This window comes from Neopsephotus bourkii, unplaced genomic scaffold (genome assembly GCF_033783945.1).
Source record: "Neopsephotus bourkii isolate Nb327-2 ecotype Australia unplaced genomic scaffold, CSIRO-AGI_Nbou_v1 NB_1027, whole genome shotgun sequence".
Lineage (NCBI taxonomy): Eukaryota > Metazoa > Chordata > Aves > Psittaciformes > Psittacidae > Neopsephotus > Neopsephotus bourkii.
The window spans coordinates 254043-271709 of record NW_026901516.1 but is presented as its reverse complement, the minus strand read 5'-3'; the positions used below and the strand labels follow the sequence as shown (position 1 = coordinate 271709).

The 17667-nt window shown below is 38.8% G+C and overlaps 1 protein-coding gene across 1 annotated transcript in view; it reads right to left on the bottom strand.

The window, feature by feature from the left end:
- YES1 (YES proto-oncogene 1, Src family tyrosine kinase) overlaps positions 1-17667 on the bottom strand; it is a 49239-nt gene that overhangs the window by 22481 nt on the left and 9091 nt on the right. The window lies entirely within an intron of this gene.

Below are 17667 nucleotides of genomic sequence, written 5' to 3'. Positions count from 1 at the left end.
AGCTGACTCCATATGTCACTGGAGACATGCAACCTATATACTAGCTTTTCGAACACTAGGCAAACAATGCAGAGCATCTGCCGAACAGCTGGTTTCAGGCTGTGGTACTGGAAAAATATTTATTAAAAGTGACATAGACTTAAAGAAATTAAGATAACCAGAAAAGAGGCCAACAACCCATTTGGCCAATACCATAATATACAGCTAATTCAGTCCATCTTTAACAGGTCACTGCTTTGGTATAAAAATATGGGTGAGCTTTCTTAACTACAAGGCAACCTGGCATGTTTTTAAAAGAAAATAAAGAATTGCCTTGTGTTCTTTGCAAAACATATGCAATTTTAAAAAATGATGCAGTTTTTATCATGTGATATAATTTCAGAGCTGTCAAATTATAAAGTTTGCTTATTTTACCATGAACAACCTATGGCATTTCAAAGAATGATGTTCTACTGGATTCAGTTTTATACTTAGCGGTAACATTAGTGTAATGAGACCTTAGAGAGTCTGTATCATTATGCATTTAAAGTGCAACTGACATGATAATTAATTAATTGTAATTAATGATCTAGTAAGGAGCAAAAAGTGAAGCAGTAGCATTAAAAAAGACCAACGAAAAACAAAGACACTGAAGCAAGGACTTATGTCACTAGAATTTCAACGTTTACCACACATCTTCAGTTCAACCCAGAAAAATATCTTCATCACCAACTAATGCAATCTGAGATTTTTGATCCTAATGTTTCTTTCTATAGACCAAACCACACTTTTATCATGACTACAGAAACATATTCAAGGAAAAATTCTGTGGCTGCTGTGGTAATGCTTTTGACTTCGTAGAAGCATCACAAACCCCAGAATGTTTGCTAATCAAGCTACACCTAGCAAACCCAGAGGACTCTGTACAAAGAGAGAAAAATGACTATAAAATTGCTTTTCTAGTTGGACATTTTGCATTTCAGAGTTAAAAGCTGTTGGAAAGATTACGTATTTCTGTTCAAGTTTTTTACAGGAAACAGAATTTTAAATTGGCATTAGATTACATATGGAGACTGATCTTTCAACTGAAGGAACTAGATACCAGGCTGACAAAATCAGTACAACTGTGCTCTGTAGGAACATCAGACCTCAAAACACTACCTGGAAAATAGGATTAGCAGGAACTGCATTTAAGTAAAAGTGATTAGTGGCAAGTGGTAAGGAAAGACAGACTCCTACTACAGCCAGCCTACTGTAATTTTAAAGACTCTTCTAATCAAAGATGTTCTAGTTCAGTATCCTGTCTTTCAGAGTAGCCTTTGCCTATAAACAGGAGCTCTTCCGTCACCATTGGTATGAACTCTGACAATGAATAAGGTTGTCTCTCTGCAGAATACGTAACCAGCAGGAAATGCCTTAGAAGATGAGAGGAGCAAGATGAGCACAGATAGCTCCGACTTCCACCGATCTGCAGCTCAAAGTCCACAGCCAAATGGAGACTAAGGACTCAGCTACATGACAAGTCATACAGGTGTGACCCAGCATACAAATTTAAACTAACATAGTTATGCTAATGTAACGTCTGCACAGGATTTGCATTCTAGTATATGGCTTTACTTGAATTCTTTTATGATGCCTGGTTTAAGTCAGAATAATCATATCCATGAAAATAAAAATAGTTACTTCTATAATGATACAGATTAAAACATCCTGACTTTCTGTTCTAGACAAGGCTTCTGAAAACCCACAGGACGGGAATGTCACAGCCTGGACCTGGAGTGAGATGTTCCAATTTTAACTATAGCGGCCTAACTTTTAGTAAGGTTTCCTCTTCAAAGCTGTTCAAGGATCTGAAAAAGCACATTCCCATCATCAACCTCCTTGTCTCCCAGTTGCTCAACACCAGCAATCTTCACCTCCGCTTGAAACTGCCTTCCTTGTGTGCATGTCAACAGAAAACACAAAAGAAAGGTGATGCTGGGTAGGAAAAAAAAAACCAAACCCAAACCAGAACATTTTGTTCCCCACCAAAACCCTACACCCCAAACCTAACTGCGGTAGGCACAGCCCCTGCTGGGGGTACCTGACTGACAGTCAAAGGGAGCTGCTTCGAACTTCCAAAGCAGAACAGGGAAGAGGAAATACGCAAAATTTAAATGGTTACACTTATTTTTTAAAAAAACCCTTATCAATGGGTAAATAGAATTTCTATTTTAAGAAAGTTTGTTTTCGGGATCTGTTCTGGATTTTCAGTGAAGTTGGCACACTGTTCACATCCACAAAGAGGGAAAAATAACTTGTGCTTTTGTACATCCAAGAAAAACCCTGCTGATGAACCTAAGGCAGATGATGCAAGATATACAACACTGACAAGATACACAACCTGATGGATTAATTTTCTTTATTCCAGCAATCAAGGTCACAAGGGAGGGATTAACTAAAATACCAGACTTGCAAAAGCAATTTTATGTGCTTATAATATATAATACATACACATCAGACCATTTTTAATGTTCAGAGTTACAATGTCTAGCCATACAATTTCATGCCTTTACCACACAAAGACATCTTCTCTGACAAGAGATGATATCACAGACAACCAACCAATATATTGTCTAGACAGCATTACTGCTGCTCCATTGTGCTGAACATTTAAGCACAGAGTCAATAAATAAATGTAAGCAGAAAAGGACAATTGTGGGGTTTTGTTTCAGTGTAATAGCCATTTTTAGTATTTTATAAATAATAACAATTACATTGAAAACTAAAAGGCTCATACATTCAAGAAGTCTTATACATTCAAAATCGTTTCAGATGACAGTAAGATGCATGTCATACCTTGCCAAAACTATCTAGTCCATTTCAGACAGGATTTAGGAACTAATTTATAAATAGAAAGACTTTGTTTCCATTAAATCCTATTAGGGAAACAACAAAATGTATGCTTGGTACCACAGAACATTTTCATACATTCAGCTTTCAACAGTTCTATTTCACTGTATTATTTCCAAGAAAAGATACCTCCAAAAGTTATTCAAAAAGCAACTTTTATGTTCTGTTTTCTGGGTCTCACAGCAGCAGGAAGCATGCAAACTTCCTTCCCAAGGGACATCTGCATTACAGAAAAAGTGAAGTAAAACTTGTATGGTAAAAGAAGAATTTGCTGCAATTTTTGTTCTGAAAAATTCTATAATTTAGGAAGCAATTTCTTTCAAAGTTCATCTGTGAAAATATATATGAAAAATGGACTGCAACATCTGCAAACTCTCCAAAATTCAGAGATACTGAAATTAATATGAAACTATAGTATTTTTCATCTTCTCAGCTGGGGACAGAGCTGAAGTATCAATTACATTTTAAGATGACAGATGAATTCAGTATCAGCAAGAATCCAGTTGCAAATTCATTTAATCAACTTAGAAATACAAAGGAAAGGAAAAGTCACAGAAATTGGGACGATTAATCAAAAAAAAGACCTATAATAAATGACTTATATCCACCCACATTATAGCACAGGAATACTGCTAGGGAATCTCAGGGAATTTAGAAGTAATTTATTTGGTGTTTGACACGCTGCTACTTAACATTTGCACATACCTGCCTTGTTGAGATGAATTTTCTCAGCTACTGTTTGCCAAATGTCACACTAAGTTGATTCCCCTTTATTCCCAAAGCTTTTTTATCAGAATATAATTGACATTATTAGCATGTAAAGAAAAATCAGTAATTAAAGTATTTAAATCCAATTACTGACAAAATGCTGCCACTCAGTCATTCAAAGGCCACATACCCAGATCTCCTTCAGCAATTAGCTCTTTGCTGAACAACAGGGATTTCAAGAAGCCAGCTGGAAAATATCAGCTTTCTGACTAAAATAGAAAGTGGAAGTATGTATAAACAATTACAATCACACATGTACGGTGTTCTTCATGAATAGCTTGTGTTTTGCTTTTTACATAAAAAACAACTGAAAAGCACAATTAAATTGTAAAGAAATTCAAAACTAAACAAAAAAACAAGTAAGATGACAACTGCGAAATAACATCCTTTTTAAAAGGGAAGAGCTAGATGATGTTTAACTAAACAAGACTTATTACCCTAATAGCTATCATTACTGCTATTGCACTGCTTTCCATACTGACAGATATAATAGTATTCACAGACAAGAAGACCAGGAGAAATTACCTTAATTAGCTTGTCAGGCATCTTGCACAATAGAGGCCATATGGCTGCACTAAATCATCTTTTCATGGTTTTGAATGTACGCACATGCTCAAATTCATTCAAAGTGACCTGTATGAAAAGTTCACTCACACTGGGCAAGTCCACAGTAGCCACTAAAAGTACATGCCTTGTGTGTCCCATCTGAATTTAATGCAAATGTCCAGACAGCAGTCTTGTCACACCCTTGCCTTGGAGCCCTAACACCACCCTGTTTCTATTCCCTGTGTAAGGAGACCATGGGTATGGGCAGAGACATCTTTCACTGATCAGGCTGCTCAAAGTCCTGTCCAACTTGACCCTGAACACTTCCAATGACATGGTATCCACAACTTCTCTGCCCTACCTGTTCTGGGGCTTCACCACTCTCATCATAAAACATTTCTTCCTCATACCTGATGTAAATCTATTCTTCTTTCAGTTTAGAACTATTACACTTATCCTGTTACTACAGGCCCTGATAAAAGGTCTCTCTCCACCTCTTATGTGCTCTCTTTATATATTCAAAAGCCACAGTAAGTCTCTCCGGTGCCTTCTCTTCTCTAGGCTCTAGCAACCCCAGTTCTCTCAGCCTTTCTTCATACGAGGGGTGTTCTATCCCTCTGGTAATTTTTGTGGCCCTCTTCTGGACCTGCTCTAATATGTCCATGCCTTTCTTATACTGTGGACACTAGAGCTTTTGCAGTACTCCAGGTGGCATCTCCCGAACAGAGGAGCTGCACCTCCCTGAACCTAATGGCCACTCTTCTTATGTTCCCAGGATGCAGCTGGCTTTCTAGGCTGCAAGAGTACACTTCTGGGTCATGCCCGATTTTCCATCCACCAGTACCCACACCGCAGGTCCTTCTCTGCAGGGCTGATCTCAATTTGTTCCTCCTCCAGCCTGTACTGATACCTGGGATTGCTGTGACCCAGGTACAGAAGCTTGCCCTTTACCTTTTTCAACTTCATGATGTTCACATGAGCCCATTTGAGCCTCTAGTATTTATTTTGGCAGCAGCCACTGTCCCTAGACCAGAAACTCCTACATCCTGAAAGCACAGTCCACATCCTTCTTGCTAGAAGTACAATAATTTCGCTGTAATTAAGCAGGCATGACTTAACTAATCCAAATTAATCCAACAGTAGAGCTGTGAGACAAATTTTTTGGGGAAAAAAACACCCCAACAGATCTATCACTCATCTGAAAACAGAAACAACAGGACACGGTAACAGTCTCACCATTACCCTACCCGGGGTTTCTTATAATTATCTCCAATACTCCATTCCCTGTTCATCATCTATGCTGCAGGTACCTGGCACTGTGTTTTGCAACATACATGGAGCTCAGCCACACAGCAGCTCTACCTACCAAGCTCATCTGCTTCTGCAGGAAAGAGACATTTCTGCTGCACCTCAGCAAACACACTGCAGAAGGAAAGCACCCGCTTTCTTCTTGTCTTGGGAAGCAAAACTGGCTTATTTGTAGGTTACAGTCAGAAAAGTTTTGTTCCGAAGGTGGGCATTTTGCAAGTGATTTTTTAAGCCTGCTACCAAAAAAAAAAACAACCCCAAAACTAAAGCCCAAACCAAAATTCATTATTTGTTTTCCAAAGCAAGGTGTTACTTTCTCTCACATTCATGTTGTTTCATTTGCCTAAAGAATCAAAACACTGAACTCTTTCCAGTTCCAGACTAGCAATTAAGAGTGACATGTACTGGGTGTACCAAACCTGCAATGATGGCATGTAGTGCAAAACCACACAGCATTCCCTTCCTACTGGCTTTCCTTTAGATTCTTCTTCCCTTGATTTTTCCTCTACCACTTAAAACTGCTGAATGGGATTTAACCACAGCTCATAAAAGCATTCCTGAAAAAGAGGTCAAAGACAAGCTTTTCCTGACGGATGGAGCGAAACAAAGGGGAACCATCTCAGCATTCCCTGTGATGGGAGGTTTATTAAATACAGCTTGAAAAATATTGAAGTCTTCAGACATCTACATTAAAGATGACATCAGTTTTTTGTTCACCTTTTTTAAAGGTTTTCCATATTCGGCAATGGGCCTTCCTTCTGATTCAGCATTTTCTAGCTCAGATTACTTCTTACCATACACACAACGCAATTCAAGCACAAACGAGTCAGTGGCATGTAAAACACATTGTCACTACTGTCCACACTATCACACAATCAGTGTACACAACCAATAGCTTTGATAGTCACTCTACAGGATACAAAATAAAACATGAATAGATGAGAGAAGGGTGTGAAGAGCAAAGTGAAGAGATGCTAAGACAACAACAACCAGAGTGCTAAAAGTTCTCTTTAAAAAAGGGTAAGAATATCAAAGACCAAAGAAAAAACTTGTCATAGTTCATGTAGGTAAACACTGTTAACCTACAACAGGGTACAACCCAGTACAAAGACATCCTGCAGTTCTCATTGACAGGTTCAGATAATGCTCTACGAAATAGGTATGCAAAATGCCTTGGCCATCTTCGTCTTCTCAGTCATTCTGGTACTTTATTTTGAGGAGTACACAATGTATATTTAAAGATTCTCTCTGGGGTAAATAACTGCTGTTTAGTAGCAGATCTTCTTGTTCCTGACCAATAAGCAGAGCTTTTAGCAATACCCTTTCTACTCCAAAAGTATTGCCAGAAGGAAGTACAATTTCCATTTTAATTAAATGTTAAATTGAAGGGTGGGGGAAGATATTAGGGGTTGAGCAGAAGTGTGCATATCAAACAACCTATTCTTCAGTAACTTCCACGAGTTATTCAAATTTTGGTCACATGTCAGAAGAATTTAGGTTATGAGTAATAATGAAAGAAACAACAAATTAACAATACTTAAATAGAATTGATGCTGCCTGATAGAACCACTGCAACAACAGAACTTCTTATCTACAAAAATAAGCAGCATGCTCAAGCCAGCTAAAACACATTGCTGAAGATTTGACAGTTCCAACTGAAAATTTCAATAAACCCAACTATTCATTGAAAACAAAATTTAAAAAAAAATATTAAAAAATTATTTTATCATGTTGCCATAAAACAAGAGAAAGGGGAGATAGCCTTTGCTCCACATTCCTCCTGGAGGGTGGGGAGAGGTCTTTTAAGTCCTTTCGCGTAGTTTTATCCATTTGTGCTCTGGTTCATCTTATACTGATCTAAACCAATGGTTTACAAACATATTAAAACTCCTCACTTCGCATAAGCTTAAATAGGAAGCTGTATCTGAAAGTTAAAGGTGCTTCCTATCTACCAGAAACCGGATTTCTTTGCTAATCTCCTAAACTTTAAAATTGCTTTTAAGTCCTCACCAGTTTTATAAACTTAATGCTTCCAAATGTCATCTTTCAAGCAGGATGCAATACAATATGATCATCCCACAGGTTAGCTTTAAGAATCAATTTCACATATTTTTAAACACTATTTTCTAGACTAAACACAAAATGATTCTGCTGAAACCCAGTTTCTGTTGTTTGGAGTAATTTGTGGACTCCTTGCTGCCAGAATCCACTGCTATTCACAAAGAATACTACTAAGAGTGACAACCATGAGGGTGAGTATAATTAGAATAAATACCTTTACCTTCAGCCACCAGAGCAACGGCAGAGTCCACTGGTGACTGGTGTAAAGACAGGTAAGATGTGCACAATACACAGTATACCCCAAATACACAGTAAAAAGACAAGAAAAACCAGCAGCAAGTAACTTCCTTGGGACAATCTTACAGGGAAGGAGTAGGTAGCACTTCATATTTCTACCAAATACTAGTTGTAACTCAACACGAAGAAAGGGTATTGTCCCCAGGCAATGTTCAGTATCAAATGGAGGGCTCAGCAACAGCTCCTTAACTCACAAACTGACAGGTTTGCATTTCCTGCTCCTACAACACCCAGCATTAAAATGTCAGAATAGCAATGGGCAGAATTATCCAGCCATTCCCGACTGGTAAAGACTCATAGAGTTCTTTATGTTCTTCTCTTGCAGGGAGGTGCTTTTTCTAGGAGTGCCTGGCAATTTCTGTTTGAGAAATGCTCTGCCAGTGTTAAGGGCTGACAATGTGCTTCATCCATCCTCCTGTTTTCCTGTAGCATGTCACAGCTGTGACTTCTGACTTTTGCTGGTTTCGTTAGAGGGCTGAGAACTGTTTTACATCCTTTTCGGAACAAGTAAAGAGTCCAAACAGTATCTGTACAGCATTCTCCCAGTTAGAAATCCCAATAACCCTTCAGTTCCAAGTTTGCAACCACTGATTTCCCCAAAATTCCTAACGAGGAACTCCTCCTTATGTTTGTATCTGGTGGAGGAAAATGTTTGAAGGATACAGGTTTCTATGATACACATAACCTTAAATGTCGTTGTTAGTTATTTTCTAATTCCAAGCTACTTTTCTAGAATGTTCAGGCTGATATAGGAAATAAAAAAATACTTTAATGTTTAAAAAAAATCCGGCTTTGATATATAACTGAACATAAGCATAATAGGATAGAAAATACAGACAATATACAATACGATAGAATAGAATTGGGACTGTAATAATTTATTTTTAATTCAGGTGTAAGGATAGAGTCTGATGGCGGGATTTGATCAGTGTTATCAAGAGAATAATGTTGCCACATATTATGACAAAAAAAAGCAGAGCTCCTGAAAGAAAGAGGAAAAAAGAGGAGGAGACTGCCACTGACAGGAATCAAAAACTATAAACAGGAAAAAGGGGGTGAGGGGGCTGGTGTGTGAAGAGTTTTCAAGCATGGCAGAGTGAGGAAGCATGGCACAGCATGGAAAGTACTTAAAAAGGACACCAACCACTCCAAGTGCCTGCTCCAGACAAACAGAAGCAAAAAATAAGGAAGGTATCTACACTGCCTGCCTTTTGGTCCTGAAAATGTGAAGGCTGGACCACCTCACACAGGTTTGCTGTACAACCAGTGGAAAGACACAGGCTCCTCTAGAGAAGCACTGATTTTAAGGACACCTAAATTATTTTTTTTATCCCTAACAGTCAACAGAAAGTTAAGAGCAGAAAAAAAATTGTGTTATATGCCCTGCTCTTCTCATTACGCTAGTCTCTGTCGTCATCCTTGCATCCCAAAAATCAAACCAGTTGGCAACAAGACTAGTCAGCCTCTCAGAGCTAGATGCTTAGAAATTAGGTAATGTGAATATATCCTACTTGTTAAGTTTCAAATCTGCTGTAAAAAAAGAGCAACTTCAAACAACACAAAATATGAAACAGGCTAGAGTGCTGATTTTCAATGTCTGAAATACAACTCATGGAAATAAAAAGACAACTTCTACTCAACTGCTGTGCCAGTCAAGCTAGCGTCCTTTTAAATAATTCCCTAGTTTAAACTAATGACATTTATAGTTGGTAATGGACTTCAGGTGGAATTAATCTTCCAAATTTAGACATCCATCTGGGGGTGAGATGAATCATGCAGTGAAAGTGCTTATTTCTCTCCACTGACTATAAAGGGAGCCTACAGAACTAGCTGATGTATAGGCAGCCAAAGCTGCTAATGTTCAAGTTTACTTTGCATAGCATGCCTAATGGTTGTTGTCTTCTACGACTGAATCAACAACAGCAACAACAAAAAAAAAAAAGGCTAGTAAAGTTTTCTTTCAACAAGGTGAGAAGCAGCCCTGTTCTAAATTAGCATCTGGAATTAGCTTAAGTTGTGTGTGCAAACACTAGCACAGTCACTGTTTTCCCCTTGCACAACATTAGAAATGTTCATGGAAAAATAAGCATTTAAATACCCCCCCATCTTACATCTTTGTACAAATCTTAACAATGCAACCGCACATAGAAAGCTATCCAAAATTCTGTATTTTCATAAAATGATGCATAACTGGATAAAAATATATTACTGAGTCTACTAACTGCCTATACTCAGCCTAAACTCTAATAATATTTCTACATAAAGGGGGGACATAGAATTCAAAAACCAGTGACACAGTAAAGCATACTACTAAATCAAAGTAATCATTAGGATTAAATCAAACAGTAAAACTTCCTGTGACTTGCACAGCTGACACCTTAAAAAAAAAAGGAACAGGGCAGCGACCTTAAATAGCAGCCTTTTGTTTCCAATAGCACAAATCTTCTCAAATGCAGTATTTGTCCAGCATAAGGTCCTCTTAATGTTACTTTCCATTTACAGGTAGAGAGGTCTCCTGATTATTTCAATAATATTACAGACACAAAGAAGTATATTTTTACCAATAATCTTGTCACATGCAACAGACAGATACAGGGTCTTAGATTGTCTGGGGGAGGGAAAGGCAATACAAAAATCACCTCAAAAGAGTCTGAAGGAAAAGCAGAAATTACCAGTCTACAGGCAACCCAAACCATGCATTTGTTTAATCAATATTCACTGAAAAAACCCTCTTTCCCTAAAGGCACTGCATTGTGTGAGGAGCATGAGAAAGAGGCGATTGGAAGGACATCCATTACACGACCAGAAAAGTACTATACATCAGTAAGAGGATGAAGTAATACGAAATTAAACCGTCGACTTGCACGTACCTGCAGTCCTATCCCTGCTCTGAACACAATCCTTTCCTCATGGATATTTTATATTTTGGTGTCACACACCAGCTCACAGAAAGAGAACAGTATGTAACCAGTGGACTTAAACACCCTCTAAATAGGTTAGCACCCCATTTGGGGCCAAAGTTTAAGTGCTACTGCTAGAAAGGATTCTGGAAAATGAGTAACAGAAATCAAATTTAAAAAAGGGATGGGCTTTACAACAAAGTAATGGCTGTAGTGAGCAAGACCCAAAGCTCCAAGTCCATTCAATTACCCTCTCACCAACAGCACCTGACAATAGATACCAAGTGAAGCATTTAAGAACACAATAAACATGTAGTAATACTTCCCCAGAATACTCCCTTAGCCCCCAACAGTTTGCAGAAGCAGGATTTCCTGAACAAGAATAGGTATTTTCCTTTGATGATTCTTCTTCTACCATGCAACAGCAGTTTCCCTCTGCACTGATGTAATGTTTAGCTTCCTTAAATTCCTGAGGCAAGAAATTCTATAGCTTAACATGTTCTGTCGAGAACCACCTCCTTTTGTCTGTTTTCAATTCATCAGCTGCTGTTTCATTAGATACCTTGTAGTGCGTGTGCACTGAAAACAAAGACAGTGAATAAACACTCCCTGTTTGTGTCCCCTTGAGCTGCTGAACACTTCACAGGATTCTGTGACACCACTTCTTGGTCACTTCTTCTACAATAATGAATTCAGCTGCTTTTCTTACAGATAATTGCTATGGATTTGCTCTTCCTTAAAACTTCAACTACGCTCTTTTTGAGATGATGACAGGGAGAGGAGGGATCAGAGCAGAACTACATAAGATAATTCGAGTATAATCATTATTCTTTCTTTCATTCCTAACCACTTCTAGTGGCAACAGTCAGCTTCGAGCTCATTTTCTTTTCAGATGAGAAGGCAAGCTTGCTCCTCTGCACCTCAAAATATATCATGTAAAGCAATTTGTGAGAAATTTCATCTGCCATTTTAACGACATTGCTCAGCAACTGGACAAGTCCATGCGCAGTGGTCTGCCTTGCATCTGCTACCCATCAGTAAAGGCTATGAGCTCACTTTTATTTAATATCCTTTATGAACTTGAACATTCTCCACTAATATAACTCTGGAGAATTGTTACCCTCCACCCCTCTCTACTCTATTTACTCCAATTCTCCCTTTCTTGCATTTTAGTCATTAATGTAACCACATGTAGTCCTCTTCCTCTATCCTATGGCTGCTTAAGTTTCTCCAAAATTCTCTGGTGGGGGCCATTGTCAAATGCCTGTTGGACATCCAAGTAAACTATTTCTGTCAGATCTTAAGTTATTCATGTGCTTGCCTTCAAAAAAACCTCCAGTGAATTTGCAAATTGTGACATCCCTTCACAGCAGGCTCTTAAGTCTTCCTCAATACATCATGTTTATCCATGTCATCTTCATTATTATTTTGACTGATTTACTTGGAATAGATGTCAGGCCTACTGATCTGTAGTTCCCCAGATAGCTCCTGATGCCTTTTTTGTTTTAGACAAAAATAAAATCAGTGTCACATTCAAATTAAGACATTATAGACCATACATAAATGATTTTTTATCTTAGCTAGATGTTGCATTTGTTGCTTAGTATCTATGGTACAGTAATCCTTACTTGCTTGCCATTTGTAAAGCCATACTTCTTTTTCATAAGTGCAAAAGCAAGCCTCTCTAAAGAGATGTAAGTGGGTTTTGTTTCATTTCCTTAGAAGGTTTAAGTTATGTCTTTGGGAAGACCAGTAAATGATAAAGATTTACCATAAGAGTAATACTACAAGTATTCAGTTGTAGTAAAAGAACTCTCTTATCTTTCCACCCAGTTCCATATATATATGCTCCTAAAGTAGTAGCCATTCAACTATTTAATAGCTGTCCTAATTACCAGAAAACAAATGAGCTTGTGACAACACAGTTATTCATTTGCAAATGAGACAGTATTCAAAGGGAAGTATAACTTTTAACATCTTGCTAGACAACTGGAATTGATAACTTCTGTGGAAACTACAACCAATGAGCAGACAACTTGAGACATGGACTAAATCAAACCAATTTTCAACTGATCAGATCATTTTCTGTGATGCAAGCTCAAATTCTAGGTTTCATTATGACTGTATTTCTATTGGTAAGATGTTAAACATAATAATGTGTTTAAATCCATATTCAACTGTTTTAGCTCCTTTTTCTCCTCTGTATTTTGTATTAGTCTAATAGAAGTCCTTATTTCTAACACCAACAGAACAGCATGAACTCATCAATTCAGTATGCTTAGTCAAATGGAGGGAGAAAAACAAAAAAAACCCACCACCTTATCACCATTACTAAAAAGACTGTTGAAGCAAGCATAGAGTTCGCATCCTAAGTTTTTACAGCACTGAGAAAAAAATGATCCTATTGCAGATGTTGAAAAAAAATCTTTCCAAATAAGAAATTAAAATATTTCCTTGACTTAAAAGGCTCTGGTGCTGTTCAGTCTTCCAGGCAGCAGAGAAGTTAACAGTATCCTCACCACTGCTGCCATGGGAGTGGGGAGAAGACGCAGCAGACAATAAAGCCAAACACATACTTGATATTAATAGCAGAAAGCTAGGAAACCAAGAGAACAATGCAGTTGGCTTAGAGTCATCTCCCCGCCTTCCCAAGCTGTCATAAGCAAGCTGACAGGGGAAAAAAAAAATCTGGCTGCCAAAACAAACATACAAAAATATTCTGCTTTCCACCACCTGTGTTTTGTTTCATTTCAACTACCACGCTTACTGTAGTGGCCCTCTTAAATCCTTTCATGAAAATCACACAACAGCGAAGTTGGAAAGGACTTCTGAAGGGTGCCTACCTATTCTAACTCCCCTGCTCAAAGGCAAGTCAACGACAAAGTTGCTTAGGGCCGTGTCCAGTTTTTAGTTACTGCCAGGGACGGAAATTCCACAATGCTTTTGGATCACCTGTTTCAGCATTGTATCACCCTTACAATAAAGAACTCAACACGTTCTCTTCTTATGTTCTTATGTATTACAACTTGTACTCACTGCCTCTTGTCCTGTCAGCAGACAAGTCATGAGAGGAGCCTGGGTCTGTCCTCTTTATTCTACCCCATCAGGTGTTTATACACATAACATCTCCCTCACCCTTCTCTTCCCCAGGCTAAGCAGTTCCAGCTCTCTCAGGCTTTCCTCATAGAAGAGATACTACAGACCTTTCAGTCATCTCTGCAGCCCTCTGTTGGACTCTCCAGTATGTCCACTGTCTCTCATGTACTGAGTAGTACAGAGAAGCAGATGCAGTAACGCAGGTGTGGCCTCACCAGGGATTAGCAGAAGGATCACCCCCCCAGACCTGCTGGTAACTCTTTTCCTAATGCATCTAGGACTTCTCTGGCCTTATTCACTGCAAACACACATAGCTGGTTCTTTTACATCTTTTCCACCAGAACTCCCAGGTCCTTTCCTCCAGAGCTGCTTTTCAGTTGGTTGGACACTACCACATTTTGGAGCCTTGGGTTGTTCCTCCCCAGGAGCAGGACCAGGCTTTTCCCTTTACCGAACCTCATGAGTTTCCCATCAATTTCTCCAGTCTGCTGAGGTCTGTCTGGATGGCAGCACAACCCTCTGGTCTATCTATCACTCTACAGTTTTGTATCCTCTGCAAAGTTGCTGAGGGTGCACCCCTGTGTAACCACCTAGGTCAGTAATGAACGTGTTAAGCAGGATGGACACTAGTATTGCGCCCTGGGGTACACTAGCAGTGACTGGTCTCCAGCTGGACTATGTGCCACTGATGACAGCCTTTTGAGCCCAGCAGCTCAGCCAGTTTCCAGCTCTCAGTGTTCAATCACCTGGCACGTACTTCATCAGTCTGTGAGGATGATATGGGAGACCATGCTGAAAGCCTTACCAAAATCAAGATACTCAGTGCTCTCTGCTCTCATCCACCCAGCCAGTCACCTCATCACAGAAAGTCATTGAGCATGATTTCTTCCTCATAAATCCATGTTATGCTGACAGCTCCCAATCAACACCTAGTTTTTCATATTTGGAAATTATTCTAGCTCCTGATCTTCACTTTTTCCAGTATACTTACTCATTATAATAACTGCACATCTACTGACTGGGATAGCCTTAAAACAACTAACAATTCCATGGCACTGCTTAACAAACTATTGATTCCAGCCAGGCGCTAAAATAACAATGCTCCTCTTTTCTCCACAAATGTATCTAAACTAGTAGCAATGCTGTTGCAGCTGTAATAGCCTAATGATGTCAGAGAAGCGAGGAAAACACCCTCCTCCCCACCCCCAAATATACTCGCTACTTACTGTTGCCTGTGAAAATAAAAGTTCACCAGACATACCATCCAACCATCTTGCCTGTAAGAATTTTTCTCAGTTAAATTAAGCATTTTGTTAATAGCATCCTTTCTACGCATCTATTATAATCCCAATATTTTGTCAGACTCTTGACAGAAGCAGCTCCTTCTCTCAGATTTCCCACCCTCCCTGGAACAGAGACAACAGGAATTTCAGGGAGCATCTTGTCCCCACATTTTTTACTTAACTTTTTTCACCTTCTCTCTTCCTTTCAGAAGTGCAGTGAAGACTCATCAGATGCCAGAGTATGCTAAGAAAAGGCCTGGGCTTACAGTATTGCAGAATAAAGAATATACAGCACCAAACCCTCTGCATTCAAGCAATCGTGTACCTAGAAGGCAGGGATCCTTTCAATCTCCATTAAAACTAGAAGAAATGCATCAAAAAAATTTTGGCTAGCAAAGAAGTGATACAGTTTACCTGAATTCTGTCTGGTTCTAAACACTCCCAGGTAGTAGGCAATCCAGTAGCTAGTTTGGCTAAATGGTTGCTCAGCTCTGTAAGTCTTACAGTAATGGCAGGTTACAGTTGTGGTTTTACACTGTTTTATACATCTAAGTGCTTCAAACACACACTAGCATTAAACTGAACTAGAAAAGCACATTACAACAAGAATCCCATATTCTTTCACCAATTTAGTCATGTACTGCCAAAAAAGAGTCCATTTTAAAAGCAGTTTTGTGCATTTGGCCAGGACACGTCCGCTATAGTTCCAACAGACCAAGGACAATCATCTGACAACAGTTTCTTGGACACTAATGCTCTCTGCAGCCAAGTGATTGACTAAAATACTTTAAACAAATTTGGACATACTCCCAATAAGATTATAACAATTTCCAGGCAGCTGAAGCCCTGGGCCAATGTTAGTCGACAGCATCCGTTTAAAAACTCTTTCACACTTGTGCAAAGTTAAATCAACTTGGCACTCTCTCTGGTAGGCAATTGTCTCCTTAAAGTATGAGCACTATTCATCCAAGTGAATTGCTGCATTAAGGGGACAGTTGGCTGGCATGGAGAGGACGGGACTGATTGACAATGTGCCTTAGTCACAAAGAAGTTGCAGCAAGACTTTCTAAAAACCAAAAGGCAGTTAAGACCATGAATAGACGAAGCTAGCTGAAGATGACAAAAGTACAGGATGTTTCCAGGAAGATGCTGGTGGTTCAGTAAGCTTCCTAACTATGACTAATCTTAAAAAGTTCTTGCGTCTTGTTTTGTAGATTTAGCACCTCAAGTGTTTTGGAGAATTTCAGTTTAGTACTTAACCCGCCAACACCAGCTAAATACTGCAGTAGCAGTTATTTGTGGAGGGGGTTTTTGCAGAGCTATGTATGCTAAACAGCTAGGAGCTCTGTGGATCTGCATTCTTCCCAGGGAGAGGATATTATTTCACATGTGAAATGTTAATAAAGAAATGTGGAGCAGCATTTAAGGACTCATTCTCAAATCATTCTAAGGAGATTACAATGTTCCAGCCCCCCTCCCTTTGTGAGAGTTCAAAGAGAAAGTACAAGAAAGCCATACAGTGCTTAGGTCAAAATAATCACAGTCTTGAATTAATTCATGATTCCAACACATATCAGGAGCACTGAAAGAAACACTTGATATGCAAGAGTGACAAACGATAGGTTTTACAAGAAATATAGCAGAGCATTACATAAGTAATCACTGTATTTGAGTTCATTTTTCAAATACTATTTTATCATCATTTGTGTACACAATATCACTGTGTAGAGCTTAAAAAAAAAGATGCCAAAGGCACTACTGTCTACTGTGGAGATCACTGGGATTACTCCAGACACCAGGAGCAAACACACGGGATAAAATCCAGTCCAACTTTTGGTGTAAATGAATTGCCCTCTTCCACCTCAGCAAGGCTACAGAAAGCCACTCAGGATGCCAGCCTGATGCTGAAAATACAAAGACCACCAAGCCCCATGCAATTTATCATACAAAGCCTAGTAAAATTTAAACTGTTTGTGGATCCCCTTCAGCTACTTAAGGATAAACTGCTTTAACATTTCTAACAGTGTATAAGGTGTTTGAGTTTTCTAATTCTTATGCCACGTAGACAAGAGAGTTCATAAACAGATTCGAGGTTCTGTAAAATATCTGTAGTAAAAAATAATCAAGATCTCACTCACTGTTCAATGCAGTGAATTAGTATAACCATACTACTGAGTTCGAAGAAGGGAAAGGTCTTTGATTCAACTAAACTACCCTAGCTGTTTGAGCTAACAGATCCAATTTCATCGCCTGTAAAGGCAAGCAACAGTTCTTTGTCTTCATTTTATACTCTAATGAAGTCTATTTCAATAGAGTTGCCTCCCCTTATCCCAGAGGACAATTTGGTCCTTTTGTGTAAAGCTAATCCAGCTCTCCCTGAAGTCAAGGGGAATTTTGCACTTGACTTTAGTGTGAAAAAGGATCAGGTCCTAGAACAGAAATGCTACAATTTCTGTGAATAAGAATAGGTTGATTTTCCACATCCTAGTTAGCTAAACAAACAAACAAACAAACAAACAAAAACAAAAAAAAACCCC